This window comes from Brachyhypopomus gauderio, chromosome 2, assembly GCF_052324685.1.
Source record: "Brachyhypopomus gauderio isolate BG-103 chromosome 2, BGAUD_0.2, whole genome shotgun sequence".
Classification (NCBI taxonomy): Eukaryota; Metazoa; Chordata; class Actinopteri; order Gymnotiformes; family Hypopomidae; genus Brachyhypopomus; species Brachyhypopomus gauderio.
In genome coordinates, this window is record NC_135212.1 from 25217265 (window position 1) to 25235272 (window position 18008).

General features: G+C 39.8%; 1 long non-coding RNA gene across 2 annotated transcripts; it reads left to right on the forward strand.

Moving 5' to 3' along the window:
* The first annotated feature begins 15587 nt into the window (after positions 1–15587).
* LOC143508817 (uncharacterized) lies at positions 15588–17554 on the forward strand. Of its 2 annotated transcripts, none has more exons than XR_013129494.1 (3): positions 15588–16132; positions 16447–16595; positions 16735–17554. It is a non-coding gene; the product is annotated as an uncharacterized LOC143508817 (long non-coding RNA). The 2 variants fall into 2 exon arrangements; XR_013129493.1 differs by having other exon boundaries at positions 15588–15956.
* Positions 17555–18008: the final 454 nt, after the last annotated feature.

Below are 18008 nucleotides of genomic sequence, written 5' to 3' on the forward strand. Positions count from 1 at the left end.
AGATTATTTGGGTAGGTAGAATGTATTCCACAAGATTTTCCTCAAAGAACTTGAATGCAATTTTGTAACATAATCTTATAAATAACTATGAGCCACTCACCTGTATGTGATAAGGCAAGAATGCCATTTATGTGTTGGCATGCAACCCAATTTGAAAAAAAAATCGAGACAGCATTGAAAATGCTAAGAATGACATGTAAATGCTGATGTTTTACAACAGCAATTTCTGATGACTAATGACTGAATATATCCAGTCAAGTGGACAGTCAAGTGCCATTGTGTAGTATCACATTTTCTTTAAATTACATATATTAATCATCTCAGCATCTATGGCACCAGCTCATAATGTTTATCGGGTGGAATCTCCTCCCATTCTCCCATTATGCAGGTCTTCAGTTATACACTTGCTTTGGGCCTTCACTGCTAGATTTGCACTTCGTAATTGCACCACACTTTCTCAGCTGGAGACAGGTCAGCTCTGCAAGTACGTCTACACCAGTGCACTCTCATTATGCAGCCATGCACTTGTAATCTGGGCACAAGCAGGTTTGGCATAGTCCTGTTGGAAAACACAGAGATGTCCATGGAAAAGGTGACACTTGGATGAGAGAATATCTTTTGTATATCGTACATATCTCTCTGCATTAATGGTGCCTCCAAGGAAGTTCTCCATGTCATGGGCACACACCCAAACCATGACACATGGACCTGCTGCTGATAACATATTTGGTGGTCCTTGTCCTCTTTGACTCAAACAACAAAACAGGTGTTTTTTTTGTTTTTTTTACTTGTCAGCCCAAAAAACTCTTTCACTGTGATTCATTGCTTCATTGTCACAAATGAGACTGGACCCAGAGAACACCCAGTTGATGACATCTTCTTTGCATAGTAAAACCTTAACTTGTGTTGGTGTATGGTTGTATTGTGTATTGGTGTTGGTAACATTGGCCTGATCCCACCCTTGCTCACCCTTACCAAAAAAAAGTATACTTAAAGGTAATTTTTAAAGTAAACTTAAGTATATTTCCCAAGTATATGTTATGTAGTAAGTATACTAATATCAATGTACTAATGGCATACTGGTAAGTTTACTAATTCAATACTTCTTGGGACTAAATTGGCCCACTTTTTAGTTTATAAAAGTATACTTTAGGTGAGAGAGTAGTAAACTTTGAGTGCACAACTAGTTTATATCCAAGTTTTATTTTGTACTACAACTATAGACTGGCGAGTCTAAGTTGTTGAGCGGGGGGGGGGGGGGGGGGGGGTTTGAACATTTCTATATGTCACACCAAAACAGGATGGCAAATTTCTCTCTCTCATATTTAAGTTTAAAATGGCACGTTGTCATGACATGTGTTTATGTGGCAGACATGTGAACAAGTCACTAAGTTGCAAGTAACAAGTAAGTCTCAAGTCTTCACAAGTCTCGAGTCAAGTCCCAAGTCAATACAATCAAGTCTCGAGTCAAGTCCCAAGTCAATACAATCGAGTCTCGAGTCAAGTCCCAAGTCAATACAATCGAGTCTCGAGTCAAGTCCCAAGTCAATACAAGCAAGTCTCGAGTCAAGTCCCAAGTCTTAAACTTCAAGTCCTAGTCAAGTCACCAGATGTAATTTCAGTATTTAACACAATTGATGCAGTTGATTATTAGTATATTAAGTTAGTCAGACTAACTAACGTTAGGCGTTTGAGTGTTTCGGTTCGCTTGAGTGAGATGTCATCGCAGTTGTCGTTGTCACGCCCCCCCCCCCCCTCGCCTCAGTGACTTTCGTCCATCCCCCCCCGGTACCCGCTTTCGAATTATCGTTGATCCGGACTGCTGACACAAGTCAAGTTGCTCATGTGGACCCTTGTAAAAGTTAATTTTCGACCCCTGAGTTATCACATGCCAGCTAGCTAGCTAACCATTATAGCATTATGTGAAATATACATAGCAGAGACTTACTTTTGTTTGTGCAGCCTCAAATGAACAAAGTTTGAAGTGGTTGCATCTCCATCTCTTATCCTGACTCCACATGTCTTGCATGTCGTAGTTCTTATTTTATTCACAACAGCATAATCTTTATAATTGAACAGGATAATTTTGGGAGCATGATGCTTGTCCTCTCCGCACAAATTCAACGCTTCGGCCCCCCCCTCCCCCGATCGGCTGCAGTACTTCACCTGTAGCTAGCTTACGGATAAACTGAGCTGAGCAGTTCACATTTTACAGCACCATTTAATACAAAATGATCCAGTTATGTGATTCTATATTACTTATTTATTATGTTAAAATAAGGATTTCAAGTCTTTTCAAGTCTTAAAGCTCAAGTCTGATTCCAAGTCCAAGTCAGTAAAGGTAAGTCTAAGTCAAGTCGCAAGTCTTCAGTGATGTTGTCGAGTCAAGTCACAAGTCATCAGTTTAGTGACTCGAGTCGGACTCGAGTCCAAGTCATGTGACTCGAGTCCACACGTCTGTTATGTGGAAGTGTAAGTAGCAGGACACCGACATGGAGGTTCCAGAATTTGATAACGCTCACACTTGGTGATACTTTCACTATTTCATCCAATGTCTAAGCAAATTCAATTACTGGTAAAAGTAACACTGGCATATTTTGAGGATGATATGATACCTGATTTAAAATAGTGTTCCAATAGTATCTGATAACTCTACAGCCAGATATTCAGCCCAGGGTCTAATAGCCTTGTCAGAAAGAGTAGTGATCTCACATATGCAAACCCCTCTGATTCACCGAATCATCACTAATGAGTAGACCACTCTCACCCTGACCATGGATCTCCCCCTGTCCTATTCAGTGTGACATGTGAGATCGCACATTTTAATACATGAAAAAAGAGACTTCTGTAGGAAACTTGAATGTAGGAAATTGGAATGGAGCATCTGGAAAATCAGTATAAAACTTCCTACAAAAACTACATGTTTGGAGATATATATAAAAAAGATAATTTGGCAGATTAAACAACTCAGAAAGGTGCTTTCACCCCTTCGACTCAGGGACAACTGGTAGAGAATCAGATCAACTGAGAGGATCCTGAGGAAGCAGAAAGGCCTGCTGGGAAGGCAGAACAGCACCGGGCTGACCATTTAACTGCACAGACAGAGGTGGATACTGGGGGTAAATTATGCAGAAGCAAAGGCAGCATGTGGAGCTGCTCTCACAGAGATGTGAATGCAAAGAAGAGTCCGATAAAGGCAATAAAAAGCAATAAAAAGGTCTAGCTCAGAAATCACCAACTAATAGTGCTTTTTGTTCATCATTAATAATTTATTAATGTTTTATTAATGTTTTTTTATAATGTTTTCACTTTTTTCATGAAATTTCTCTGCTGGCAATAAATACAAGAATTTAGAGTATTAGGACAGTGTCCCTGATCTGTGTGTTCTTCCTGTGCAATTATTTGCTGAATAATATTTGTCTATTTGTGCATGCAGCATTTTTGTGTTGTGTTTTGGTGGATCACACTAATGTTATATAGCACAATTCAAAATGGTGGCAGTTGTGTGTGTGTGGGGGTGTGCGTGGTGTGTGTGTGTGTGTGTGTGCGTGCGTGGTGTGTGTGTGTGTGTGTGTGTGCGTGTGTGTGTGTGTGTGTGTGTGTGTGTGTGTGTGTGTGTGTGCGTGCGTGTGTGTGTGTATTGAAAAAGCCAATTTAGGTACACTTTAAATAAGCTGTGATTTACCCTAGTGCCAAAAATCTTTCAAACAATAGTTGATTAATCATATCATTATAATTTAATTACCAGTTACATTTCAGACTTTGGTTAGATTTTTGTCTACAGTGACTAATGTCAAATGGAAGTGCCTTCTTCTTCCTATAGCAGATCACCACTCCCCCAGCATCTTCTAAATCCAACAGGCCTGGCAGTGCCTTGAATAAAGTTTGGTGTTGTATACCTGGTCTAATGGGTCTCGTGATCAGAAAGAAGCTCCGTACTCCATTGCTACTACAAGTAGTCCATGAAATAGACTGTTCCGTGCAGTGCTGTCTGCCTGACACTTCATTATGGGCTCCAGTGGACAGAACTGGGGTTCTACTCGCACTGTCCTGGAAGACGTCCAGAGCGAGGATCGTTCACGATGGAGACATGGAGGAGTGTTTCCTTTTTCCACATTTCTGTTTAACGCTGAAGAGAGGTTTGCATTGGAGCTCAGCAATCAGGACTGTATCAGTTCTCTTTTTAGATGTGCTACATGTATGAACACAGTTGGACAATTGGTTTTTCATAAATTACACATGGTACAATGATATAGGTTGTTAGCATCTCATCAAATGGTGATGCTGGCTGGTAACATTTTTATTTTTTTGTCTTTTTTTATTCATTTTAAATGAAATGGACAGATTTCCTACTGACTTCCAAGCCTACTGTTGTGCTTGAAAATCAGTGATCTTTGATACCTCCAATTGTCACGTATGGCCGCGGCCCCTCCCCTAGCTGTCACTCCGGACTCCCTTGTGTCGGTGTTCCGTGCCTGTTTATCCCACCCCGCTCGTTTGTCTCCGTGATTCCTCGTTTGTTACCACACCCCCGTGTCATTGCCCTCACCTGTTCCCTGTTTAAAGTCCTGTATATATAGTCCCTGAGTGTCCCATGTCCCTCGTCGGTTGTTTTGGATGTTTGGATGTTGTATATGCTGTTGGCTCGTGTACCTGATCCCGTGCTTTCGTGTTTCTGTGTTACGCCCGTTTTTTCTTGTTCTCTGTGTCTCCCTACCTGGTTGTGTTTCCTCGTGTTCAATATGCCCGTTTATGCCTGTTTTTCGGACTGCCCTCCTGTTATGAACCCGGACTGGCTTAGCGACGACGAGTATGATATTCCCATGAATAAATCTCGCTCTTCTCAGCATTTGTGTCCGCCACTATGCTCTGCGCCACACAGATCGTTACACCAATATAGCAGTTACAAAATATGTATGTGCTTTTTTACCCTATGCCCTTCCTAACCACTTATACATCAATTCCTTCCACATTTAAAAATCCATTAAATTGTCAACTGTCAACATCTAGGTAACAGCCTAACCTGAGATAACCCTTCTCAATTTAAACCAGATATAAAAACTGTGTGAAAAGGATATATCTTAACATAAATTTGAAACATATGACTGCCCATTATAGAGCTAGCCCACTACCTCTTGTTAATAAATTAGTGAATATAGGGTTTGTTCACCTACTGTGACACACAGCACAAGTGAGTTGGGAGTGGAGAGACACGTATAACATAAATCAAACAAAAAACACTTATCAAGTGAAAGACTGCACACTCACACATCACCTCGGCAAGCGGTATCAGGGACCGTCAATGCAAATCACTGGGCTCAGGCACCTGAGGAGATTGAGCAACAGATGTGTGCAGTGATCACTAAATGAGTGATCATGAGCAGGGAAGTGTAGGGGAGATGTGACTGGTGTGTGGGGTTGGGTAGGTTTTGGCCAGAGTATGAAACCTACATCTGATTTGATGTACTGTGTAAGAGAACAGTGATTCCAACGTCGGCCTAGACGCCCCCCTGTACCACTCAATAATCACACCTGAAAATAAAATGGGAGAAATCAGCGGCTCTTCAACAACGATTTTCAAAAATTGTTCTGTATCAGCATTTAAAAAAAAGTCGTAATAAAAGTGTTTCCATTACATCTCCATTACAAAAAGAAGCAACCCACTTTCTGCTTATCCAACTGATGTTCCTAATTTGCGTGTTTTTAACAGTAGCACATCTCAGTTTAGCTGTTGGAGCCATTTTTGTCTTTTGTCTTTACTGTTCCCTAGATTAGCTGTTATCCCCGGGCAGGGCACTATGTTGGTGCTGGTTCATTTTTTTCATTCACATGAGATGATTCCTGCACAGTGTGGGTGGATATCCTTTGTAATGTTGCCATCTCTGGCTCACTCTATTCCAGATGTTTCCTGACTTACTGCTTCATATGGGGGTTTTTATTGTCTTAATGCTAACATTAAATGTTAAATGTTTCCCAGGAACTGGGTACAATAACTTGCGCAATACACAAAGTGTAAAATATGGAAATCATAATTACTACAATGTAAAATGCTGGACTCCTCCTGCTGGTTTAAAACAGTGTAGGAGTAGTTAGCCAACCACCTAATGGGTTTGATGCTAAGTCAGTATGTGCGTAATGAGATGCAGATCGATTCCAATGTTGCCATGTCTTCTCCCTGATGTGTAAACATCTGACATCTTTTCAATTCATATACATACTGTACAAACACAGTAATTTCATGAAAAATTTCCATGCATATGTGCATTTACCTAGAGGCCTTACAATTACCCTCAATTGTCACCACTTCCCTGGGACAGGAAAAAAATATCTTTCTTAAAAGACAGTCAGTAAGGTGATCGAGTCTGATGTATCTTCAAAATTTGTGGATCAAATGAAATCAGACCAGGTTATAGTCCTTCACTGAATTTTTTATTAAATCTGCAGATGTCTGCATAATATTAACCAGAGCAAGCAGAGGTGATGGTCTCCTTAAAATCAGGAAAAATAAATGACCTTTTAAAGGGATTCATGAAAGTTTAATATAAGCTTCGTAAAATATAAATGCATCTGTATCTTGAATGGATATACTGCTCAGATAAGCTCCATGTCATCAAACATTTAGGTCCAATGCTGGAAAACTGACATGATGGCAGCTTCATCCATCCACCACCAGGTGAAAACAAAATATCTCAAATGCAAATCTTGCTTGTCAGAGCAATGTAGTGATGTAATATTTGTTCTCTGATGGGTTTAATGTTTTGTGCTCCCTTATTTATACATCTATAAAGATAACTATATATTGTATATAATGGAGTTCCTGTGGGAAAACAGAATGATGTAATGACAAAAGAGATTCATATTTGTAGCATGCTCAGATAATTACTCATATAGTCACGTAGAGTGTATCTAAAAGTAAATCCATCCAATGCTTTGCCCGTGCAATACTGACCTAAACCCTCTCCCTATTATTAATGCACACCTTTTGTATTTCATATGCATTACCTCCTAATGAAAGGCTACAAATCCATATTACAGAACTTTCTATCTTTCTAAAAATGTGTCTCTTCTTTGGCAGGAAGATTGGACATTTGAGAACAGCTATATTCTCATGATTTCTTTCCAAGCACCAGAAGTAGACATGCTACAGTTGGGGCATTTGTAAAGAAATGTTTATGCTGCCCACAAGGCATCTGAACAGTGGGAAGGAAGAACTTTTGGAAAGCTTGAAAGGAACTAGTGAATATGTGTTTGCAGTTTTGGACATGAAATCTTTTAAAATGTAAATTACATACACATCAATCCATTTACAAACACACATGCATGTGCATGCTCACATGAGCATGCACCCACCCACACACACACACACCCGCACACACACACACACACACACACACACACACACACACACACACACACACACACATACACAGTCTCACAGGATATCCTCTCCTACAACCCTACAACCAACCTTACTACCCTAGAGCTATGTGCTCCTTCTAGTCATCACCTCTGCTCTGCTCAGAGCATCAAAACAATGACACATTCATACGTTTCTGTACAAGAGTAATACTGTACTGCCCAGGTAGACGTGACAGAACAATGCAGCCTCTACAACGGTATGGCCACAGATGCACAAACAGATGGGCATCTCCCAAAACAACATCTGCTCAGTGCATCTTTCACAACCTCAAACAGTTTCACAAACCTTTATACTGTATATAAAGATTCACACACACACACACACACACACACACACACACACACACACACACACACACACACACACACACACACAAAGAGGAACACAATTTCTCATGCAATGCAGTGTGCCAAAACTAATTGCAAATTCACTTTGGTTCTTTCTAAAGGAAAAAGACTGTTTCCAAGTGAAAAATTCCACATAAAGATAGCCTCTCTCTTCCACTTGATGAAGTTTCCTTTAATTAAACTCATTAGCAATGATCTCATGCTTGTCATGGCCAAAATGTATGCAGTCATGCAGTGGTTTGCTTCACACATTAACTATGACATGAAAGATTGTGCAGCTCCTAATCACCTAGTCACTTGCCAGCAGGGCAGTGTTTAATTCATACACTACAGATGTTCAGATATTAATGATGGATTAGTAAAAGTTTTTGTATAGTACTGGGCATGATGTTGGGAAAGTCGTGAATTTCCTTGTGAGTACAAGATCCCTGTTGGTGCAATTTAGATGAAGCACATGTGCATTAACCCAGAACATGTTGTTGAAAAATACATTAAGGACAGTTAGATATGTGACGTAAATGTAAGTCGGCTTTTATATTTTGAATTCGTACATAGTGGTTAAAAGAAAACTATATCTGTGCATTTTTACTAAACATTTGGTTTGTGCAAAGGCGCAGCACTCTGCGTTTCTGCTATCACGTTGCACTCACCCACTCCTGTTGAGTGGCTCGTCATAAAACAATATGCAAAATTCATTTTAATCTTACAAATAACCATGATATTTCTGCACTTGTTGGTCTATGTAAACCCGCCAGCTGTCCTTCAAGTGGCAGAGTCTGTCGCACTTTAGCCCGACCGTGGCAGGGTTTTCACTGCATCTTGAAAGCTGAAATTCCTGAAAGGGTTCTATCAATGCTATAATTTTATTTTATTGGATTTCATTTGTTCTCTTTGTACATCGACATCATGAGTTTAGCAGCGTGGTTGTGGCCGATTGGTGTCTGCAGTGTGAGTGGACCAGTGAGGACGGAACGAAGTGTCTGCCAGAGAGGCAACGTGAGTGAACCAGCAGGTCATTTCAAAGTTGGTTGCGCTGGTGGCATATATATGTCACTTTCTTTTACAACCGTCTGCAGGAGCCTGTGAGTGTTTGTTCAAGTGTAAGTGTTAGTGGCTTTACACAAAGCCAAAGAAGGCAAATATGCTGAATAACAGTAGTCCACCATTTTGTTCACCTGTATGAACCAGGCAGCAGTTCAGTTTGACCCTGCTGTACCTCCAGAAATCAACAGCAAAGAGCCAACCAAGCATTTTTAAATCATTACCATTTAATATTTATATTTTAGTGAATACATAATTCCTGGCTAGGGTGTACAGGCTGGTTACTGTAGCTCACAAACTGGTATGTCCTCCGTCGTAAGTGGTGACTGCTGCATTAAGTCATTTCTGCACACTGTACTCACAAAGAGGAGGGTTTTTTGTTTGCTTGTTTTGTATTCTTTTGTTTTGAAAAAGTGAAGAGCCTGTTTTCAGGGATATTATAACTCTGCATATAATACATTACCACACATCAGTGTGCTCTTGTCTCACACCCACATTGCATATAAAGATACAAGCAACACCCACTGCTTGCCTGACCACACTAGAAGCACTAATGATAGTGAGTTTTACAAATATTAAGTGAAATGAATTCCATTCCAAATTTAAATTGTCAGTGTAGTAAGGGTTTTGAGGGATCGACTTTGGGCACCAGTCATATAAATGGTTGTGAAATGACACATCTCATTTCTGATTATCATGTAGATATGTAGGCATCTTGTACCATGAAGGAATGTATGTCTCTTTGTATGCAATGAATAGTGTTGAGAGACGAATAGTATGAAAGATTTGTAAGGCAAGATGTTTTTCAAAGACAAACGTAAGAGAATGAACAGTTTGACCTTTTTGTCAAATATGATTCAATCATTTACACTGACTCTGCATTGGCAATATAATAGTATCAGTGTAAATATTACACAAAACACTAGCATTTTCAACTCTGCATTAATTTGTTGGAAAAAATATGAGATAAACATGTCATATAACATATAGCCTTCTTTTATTTTGTATCCTCTGGCCTATAGACTGCTGTTTTATGATGCCTATAAGGATGTTTTTTTGCAAGGCTATTGAAAAAATGTGTGTGTGTGTGTGTGTGTGTGTGTGTGTGTGTGTGTGTGTGTGTGTGTGTGTGTGTGTTGTATAAGGGAGAGTAGGGCAGAGCAGTGAGTGGGTGGGCAGATGGATGGTGGGTGTGATAAGCAGGGTTAGATTTTTGTGCATTAAAGTGGTACTTCTGGTTTTGGCAGATTTCATTTCTTGGGAGAATAACAAAACCTCCTGGAAAAATAAGCAACTCCTAAAAAAACAACGTTAAAGTGTTTTGACATATTATCATTCTGATAGCATCAGCTCAACCACAACATTAATTTCAGTAGCATAATTTTCCTCATTAACAATTCTTGATAGCCTTCCTCCAGATCTTTTGCAAATTTCTTCTTATATAATACTGTCTTAGCCGCATCTGACCATACTAACATAAACTTTTAATCTAATCTAATCTAAACAAAATCCTTTTCTAAAATGTCATAAGGGACATATGGTCTGATGTAAAGAATTTATGTATTTGGCAATTATTCATTGGTTACCTTATAGTAAACATTGAAAGTAAGTTTTCTGTTCAATCTTTTGGCTATATCACGATATTACAGTTCCTACTGTAATGTATAATATTCTCTATTATAATATAGAAATAGTAGCTACAGACCATGCGATCATGAGTGACATTGTAGGGTCATTTCAAACCACAGTCAACAAGAACAGGTACTTCCAAAGGAACAGACCTATTCCACAGGCATGTCAAATCCGGGTCAGTTAAGAAATGTACAAGATGTTGTACAATATCATGGCACATCACAATGGAAGTTTCTCTTTGCATGATCAGCAGTAAAAAATGTAATGTTGCAAGCCAATTATGCATTTCATGTGTGGACATTGTGATATTACTAAATTTACATTTGAATTTACAGCTGAGGAGCATTTTTCCTCATCAACTAAATACAAAACAATAAAGTTTCACATCTTAATGTCTAATCTCTACCACTGGTCTTCCATACCCTTGTGTTTGAGAAGTCTGATGATGCTGTGACACAGACTGTTGTTTGATAGGAGTATAAATCATAGCTAAACCTGCCTCCCAGAGAGTTTATCACCTGACTCATACAGGAACATATGGAAATATCCTATTATAGCTCTCTCATTAGCTGGCATGTGGGAAGTTCATATGTGAGTCATGCACTAAGTAATTTTCACTGCTGTACATGTAAATGTTGTTTTCTTAGGTTGATGGTTATCATGTCATATAAAGATAATGCATAAAATTGAAACCCTGCATGATTTTAGGCACTGAATACAGTGAATATATATATATATATATATATATATATATATATATATATATATATATATATATATATATATATATATAAACTAAATATGTATAGAGCACTTGTTAAGCACCCATGAACTCCTAGCTAACTAACACCATTGGTTCTCATTTGTATAGGAATCAAGTGCTATCTGTCTAGCTATGGCCAGTGGTCCTAAAATAAGTGCCCCTATGTGGTGCCAATAATGAATTGTGTATCCTATACCATAGAATATACCATCTATTCTATAACTTAAAGGCTGTAGGTAAGCACAGACTCTCAGAATCATGATATTTCAAATTCCAGTCCTCAATATATGGGTTGTCTCTCTTTCATTTATTTGAAGTTGCACAATATGGTATGCAGTAATGATGCAGTAGTGGTACTATATGAAGATGGCGGATTATAGGGAACAAATGAATTCTAACAGAATTTAGAGCTCATGGCATCTGCCAAATCCAAAATGTAATAACCAGTAAACAGACTGTCAGGAGCCCTGGAAATGATTTACTTTGATGGCCAAGGCCCTCCGATGGAGCCACCGTGAGCTGTCAGTCTGTACCTAATCCAATAACCCTTTCCTAATCGAAAGTAACAAGACGTAGACATGAGACATAAAAAATCACAGAAAAGTTGATAGGTAAAAGTAGGCTACAGCAGGATGTCTAAACGTGTTCGCTGATTTTTCATTCATGTGCTTCTGAACTGGAACTTAGCACAGCAGATGGATATGAGATGGTTATGAGATGGATGTGAGCTAACTCATTTGCCAACTTGTCTGCAATTCTGTAGTATAAGATGTTTCTGTCAATATTTAGCGCATCATAACTCACTTTCAGGAACTTAACCTTTGTCTACAGTTTCTAATTTACTTAGGTACATTTTCTTTCATTGCATTCATTCTTGCGTGCATATGCACACAAACAACACACACACACATACACACACACAAAGAAAACAATACTGAATTCACAATTATGTCAGTGAAGAAGACTAGCAGGACTTTGTAAAGATCTGATCTATTTCCAGAGCCTAAGAAAGAAATCATGATTTGTTCATAATTCCAATATAATGGCTGTACTGATGTGCCTTGATCTCAGAACATCTCTGGCATATTATTCTAATGTTCCAACTATTCAGAGTATTGTCAGTCTCTGCACTTTAGTTAATAATTAAATTCCCCCTTTCATGCAACCTTCTCCCATTTAGGTCAGCCAGTTTAATGATGTATAACAATTTACATTATGTAATGGTTAATGGCTGGATTAATATATGTTTTCAATAACGCAACCAAATAAACAGATTTTGGAATGTTCTCAATAATACTGTTTTTGTTCCGGCTTGTGTTGTGTAATATTCTGTTTGCTAATTTCACACTGAGCTAAGCAGGCTTCTCCTGAGGCCGGCTGTGTGCATGCTCAGTAATATTCTCCATCTGTCAGGACCTGCTGTGGCCATTAAAGTTCGAGCAAGTCCTGCGGAAGAGAGACACTTTTCTGGCCCCATGTATCACAGAGTATGCCTCATGAGCCTACAACAACCTGGAATAACTCGACCCTAAAAAAGGTGAGTGCTCCATACAGTTGAAATACATGAACATTTCTTTTTGCATTAATGTGTAAAATTAATGGATAACTGGTTTAATCCAATTGTGATAAATAAACACAATATATATGTTACGCCGTTTAAGTGGTAGCTTGGTAGATTGTATTAAAACATGCACAGTAACAGACAGGATTAACTCACCTTTTTATCAGACAAAGGTAAGAGGAGGTCAAAAGTAGAAGCACCAATTTATCTTCTTTACCCCCACCCCCACCCCTTTGGGGCACTACAGAATCACTTAATATGCATATGGAACTATATGAGATCTATTGTGTAGTCTTTGTAGCTCGTATGATTTTCCACATGATTTAAATGATTGATCATTTAAATGTGCATGACCAATCAGGAGCCTTTAGATACCACCACTAACAAGGAACACAACCAACCACAGTTTTTGTAGCCAAAAACTTATTTTTTTGTAAGATTGTTTGTTTGGCACGTAATCATCATACAACATGTTTTACAGAAAGTAAAGATTTCATGAAAGGGAAATAAAGCTTACTGAATTCCAATCTTCTACATTGTGTCTCAGGAAGGATTTGGCCCAAAATAAAGAAAATGTCATGAAAACAAACTCTGGAGTTCAAGAAGTGGCACATGAGTACTGACACACACAAGTAGCACTGACACACTGAGCCACAAGGGCCTCATCCTTCTTCAGTATTACAACATACAGTAAAATAATTGACTGTGGAGAATTGTTTTAATTGTAATTGAACCGCTTGTAATTAATTACATACGTACATCCACTTCCTGAGGTGTTCCCGAGAGACAGCCGACTCTCTAGAGTTTCCTGGGTCTTCCCTGGGGTCTCCTCCAAGTTGGACCAGAGCGCCTCACCAGGGATACACCTAGGTGGCATTCGGACCAGATGCACGAACCACCTACACGGAGGAACAGCAGCTCTACTTTGAGTCCTATCCGAGTCCCAACCTTATCTATAAGGGAGAGCCCAGACAACCTGCGGAGAAAACTCATTTCAGCCGCTTGAATTTGCGATCTCATTCTTTCGGTCACTATGTAAAGCTCCAGCCAGGTGTGAGTGGGAATGTAGATTGGCCAGTCTTCACCACAACGGCGACCCCAACACTGCAGCCGCTGTACGGATCCGACTGTCAACCTCCCGTTCCATCCATCCCTCACTTGTGAACAAGAAGCTGAGAAACTTGAGCTCCTCCCCTTGAGAAGAACTTAATCTCAGCCAAACGTGTCATATATATGGTTTGTAGTTGCTATTTTGTGTTAAATTAAATGAAACAACATAGTGCCGTTGATGTAATGGCAATGCTATTTTAGGACTAACATTGCTCCCTTTGTAAAATTGTAAGGTGAGTGAGTGTGTGAGTGATTTAAGCGTGTAGTGCTTGGCATCTAAAAAAAAGCCAACACTGCCTCACAGTGGTCAAAGTATGTAGTGGCAGATATAAAAAACATTTTAGGGTTCACAGAGACCGTATATATAAGTGGACTGGACGACACGAGTGAAATGGCGCATTTCCACTAGGGCCTGCTTGGCGCGGTACGGTTCGATTCGCGACGGTTTGTGAGTGTTTCCATTAGTGTATAACAGGAATAAACGAATTCAAAGCCCACCTTAAAACCTACCTTTTTTCTCTGGCCTATAATGTTGACTAACCTAATGTTTTATTTTTCTATTCTTTTTACTATTCAATCTCTTTTAACTTGTTTAATCTGTATTGTATTTTGTTTGTATTTTATCTGCTAATTTGCTGTACAGCACTTTGGTCCGCTGCAGTTTTAAATGTGCTTTATAAATAAATTGAAATTGAAATTAGTACCAGGTCCCAGTTTGCCAGTACCTTCGGGTACTTTTTTCGTACCTACTCGCTCGAGGTTCTAACCGTTCCAAAGCGGTACAGTTCTGTACCTGTGTGAAGCTGGCCCCCCCTCATACCCAAAATGCTGAAATAACACTGCAGTTCGTTTGTGCTGGGTTTGTGCCCGTTTGTGCTGCAAATATTTTCGTTTGTGCTATTAAGGCTTTTGAGTAATTTAAAAATGCATTTTCTGACCGGTGACGTCACGCAGCCCCCCCCTCCACGTCCAAATTTCTCCAAAGTAGTCTCATTCGTTTGTGCTACGTTTGTGCTCGTTTGTGCTGTTAAAATGAACGCTTCAATCACTTGCTTTGTAAAGTTACAGTTGTTTAAGTTTTCACACGCGTGACATCACCAGCCCCCCCTCCACGTCCAAATCACTCCAAACTGGTCTCGTTCGTTTGTGCTACGTTTGTGCTCATTTGTGCTGTTGAAATTAATGTTTGTGCTTTTATGGTTTTTTAAATATAACCGATTCTTTTTCATACGCATGACGTCACCAGCCCCCCCTCCATGTCTAAATCACTCCAAACTGGTCTCGTTCGTTTGTGCTACGTTTGTGCTCGTTTGTGCTGCGAAAATTAACGTTTGTGCTTTTATGGTTTTTAAATTAGGCTATAACTGGATCTTTTTCATACGCGTGACGTCACCAGCCCCCCCTCCACGTCCAAATCACTCCAAACTGGTCTCGTTCGTTTGTGCTACGTTTGTGCTCGTTTGTGCTGTTGAAATTAATGTTTGTGCTTTTATGGTTTTTTAAATATAACCGATTCTTTTTCATACGCGTGACGTCACCAGCCCCCCCTCCATGTCTAAATCACTCCAAACTGGTCTCGTTCGTTTGTGCTACGTTTGTGCTCGTTTGTGCTGCGAAAATTAACGTTTGTGCTTTTATGGTTTTTAAATTAGGCTATAACTGGATCTTTTTCATACGCGTGACGTCACCAGCCCCCCCTCCACATCCAAATCACTCCAAACTGGTCTCGTTCGTTTGTGCTACGTTTGTGCTCGTTTGTGCTGTTGAAATTAACATTTGTGCTTTTATGATTTTTTAAATATAACCGATTCTTTTTCATACGCGTGACGTCACCAGCCCCCCCTCCACGTCCAAATCACTCCAAACTGGTCTCGTTCGTTTGTGCTACGTTTGTGCTCGTTTGTGCTGTTGAAATTAACGTTTGTGCTTAACGTCACGAGCACACCTCTCACATGTTTAACTATAGCTATACAACAGAATGGGCTGGATGATGTTGGACTACAGAAGGGACAGGAGGTGAGGGGTAACACAGAAGGCAGAGTTTCTGGATGACATCAAAGCTTCTGTTGAGAGATTTAAGAGGTAATATTTATGACATTTATAAGTAATATTGATCTTCCAATAATGAAATTGAATGACAGGAATCTTTGTGTGAATCATTGTTTCTGTGGGGATGCAAAAACACAAACACACAACCCTCATGCAGGAATCTGCACTTCTGCAAAGTGCTAATCATTTTCTGAATACATGAATCAGAGGTAGGAAATAATGCATCTTATTTGATGGGCACTCAAAAACATTAATAAGTGAAAACACAAGTCATACAACATTTTTTTTCTTAAATCCATTTTTACTGTAGAAAGTCTTGTTATTTGATGGAACATGTACTTTTCTTTAGGTCAGAGGGTTGCAAGTTTGGATTCCACATTGTATCTAAATAACTCAGTGGCTTTGAATAAAAAAAAAACATCAGCTAAGTGTAGTATAATGTAATTTAAGTAAAATCTGCTGCTTGTTTTCCCAACCTACTCTTTCGTGTAAAAAACACGTGATGTAATTGTGTGCTTGTCAGGCACAGTGGAAACCCCCTTGGAGAGGTCGTCAAAGCATTGCCACCCTGAGAACGGCCTCCGGCAGTAGGCGACGTAATGCCCGAGGGCTGCCCAGTAAGGCACCAGACGGAATGCTACAACACCCCTTAGAATGAAGGGCTCATTGCAGGTGAGGTTGATGGGGAAGTCTTGCAGCACATAATCCTTCTCTGCAGCAACTTCAATGGACAGTGCTGCCCCAGCAGTGTGGCGGTGGGTGACCACACCATTGCAGGCCTCGTCAGTAATTGATTGTGCTGCTTTTGCAGGTCGCTGGCAAATTGAATACTGCAACTGCACTCCATCCTCAAGAGCTGCTTGAAGACCCTTGATGCCCTCTGTTTCTATGTGCCGTATGTTTAAGGGTGCAAGGAGACATGCTCTGAAGCTGGCCATTGCTCTTGAGCATTCTGGGTTCCCACACTGAGCCAGCTGAAATATCTGGGTGTTTCTCTTGTCAGTGGTGGTTAGGTGCTTGTTGAAGTTTTCACTGTCGCAGAAAGTGCAGCATGAACATTAGCAGAAAGAGTCAAATGCGCACGTGTTGTCCAGGCTTACTGTTGCTTTTCCAATCTTAATGGACTTGCACATATTTCCATAAGTCCCATTTGAATTTTGGTTTGCTTTGGAGCTGTGTGTAGCCACTCTGGCTGTGGAATAAGATAGGAGGTTGGCCTCTTTTTTGGGGGTACTGCCAGGCCCCTCCAGTTTTCCAGTGTTGGCTGATTGGGTGTGTCCACTGCCAGGCCTTTGTCGCAACCAACATCATCCCTGTCTGGCTTGTTGTGTTTGGCTGAGGAAAGCCGCATCTCCCCTTCAATGTAATTTAGGTGTCTGCCCACAAAACGATGAACGTGTGTAGGCAGGTTTTCGTTCCTGAAGAGGCCACGTTTTACATTTTTGAATTCGGCCTCCACATACACCGGTCCACAGAGGCAGGTAGGAGCCAATTCTGACAAGTTGTGGTATGTCATATTGTCATGGTCTCCATGATGTGATGCACGACTTAAACTTTGTTCACAGATCATTTCTGGCTTTGGCATCTAGTGAAGTTAAGAATTTAGTTCCATTAATTTTTTATTCCAGAATTCATTTCAGTTCAATTGCTATTGTTCTCTTTCCTGTTAGAAATTAAACCTTATTGTTCTGAATTTTTTGTGTGTGGTCCATCTCTCAGATGTCTGATTTTTACTATGTTAACACGATCAATCTTCTCATGTGCAGCCTTATCTACTTAGTCTTTACATATGGCTGAGTATTGGTTCGCTACTGCCACCAACTGGACAAACTAAATTGTTGCCCCACTGTTAGTTCCAAAACTGATACATTCAAAGGTTTTTCCATAATAGTTGGCTAGGAAGGCTAGTTCACTTATAGCTTGCTAGTTTTATTACATGCTAAATTTGTAGGCTATTTCTGATCAATTAATTAATCATAGCTGTAGATATTTAAATACAACCATAATTTCATGCTCTGTGTATTTGATAAAATCATAGCTGTGCCTGCATTTAGCTGTGCCCGCATTTAAGGGAATGGCAATACA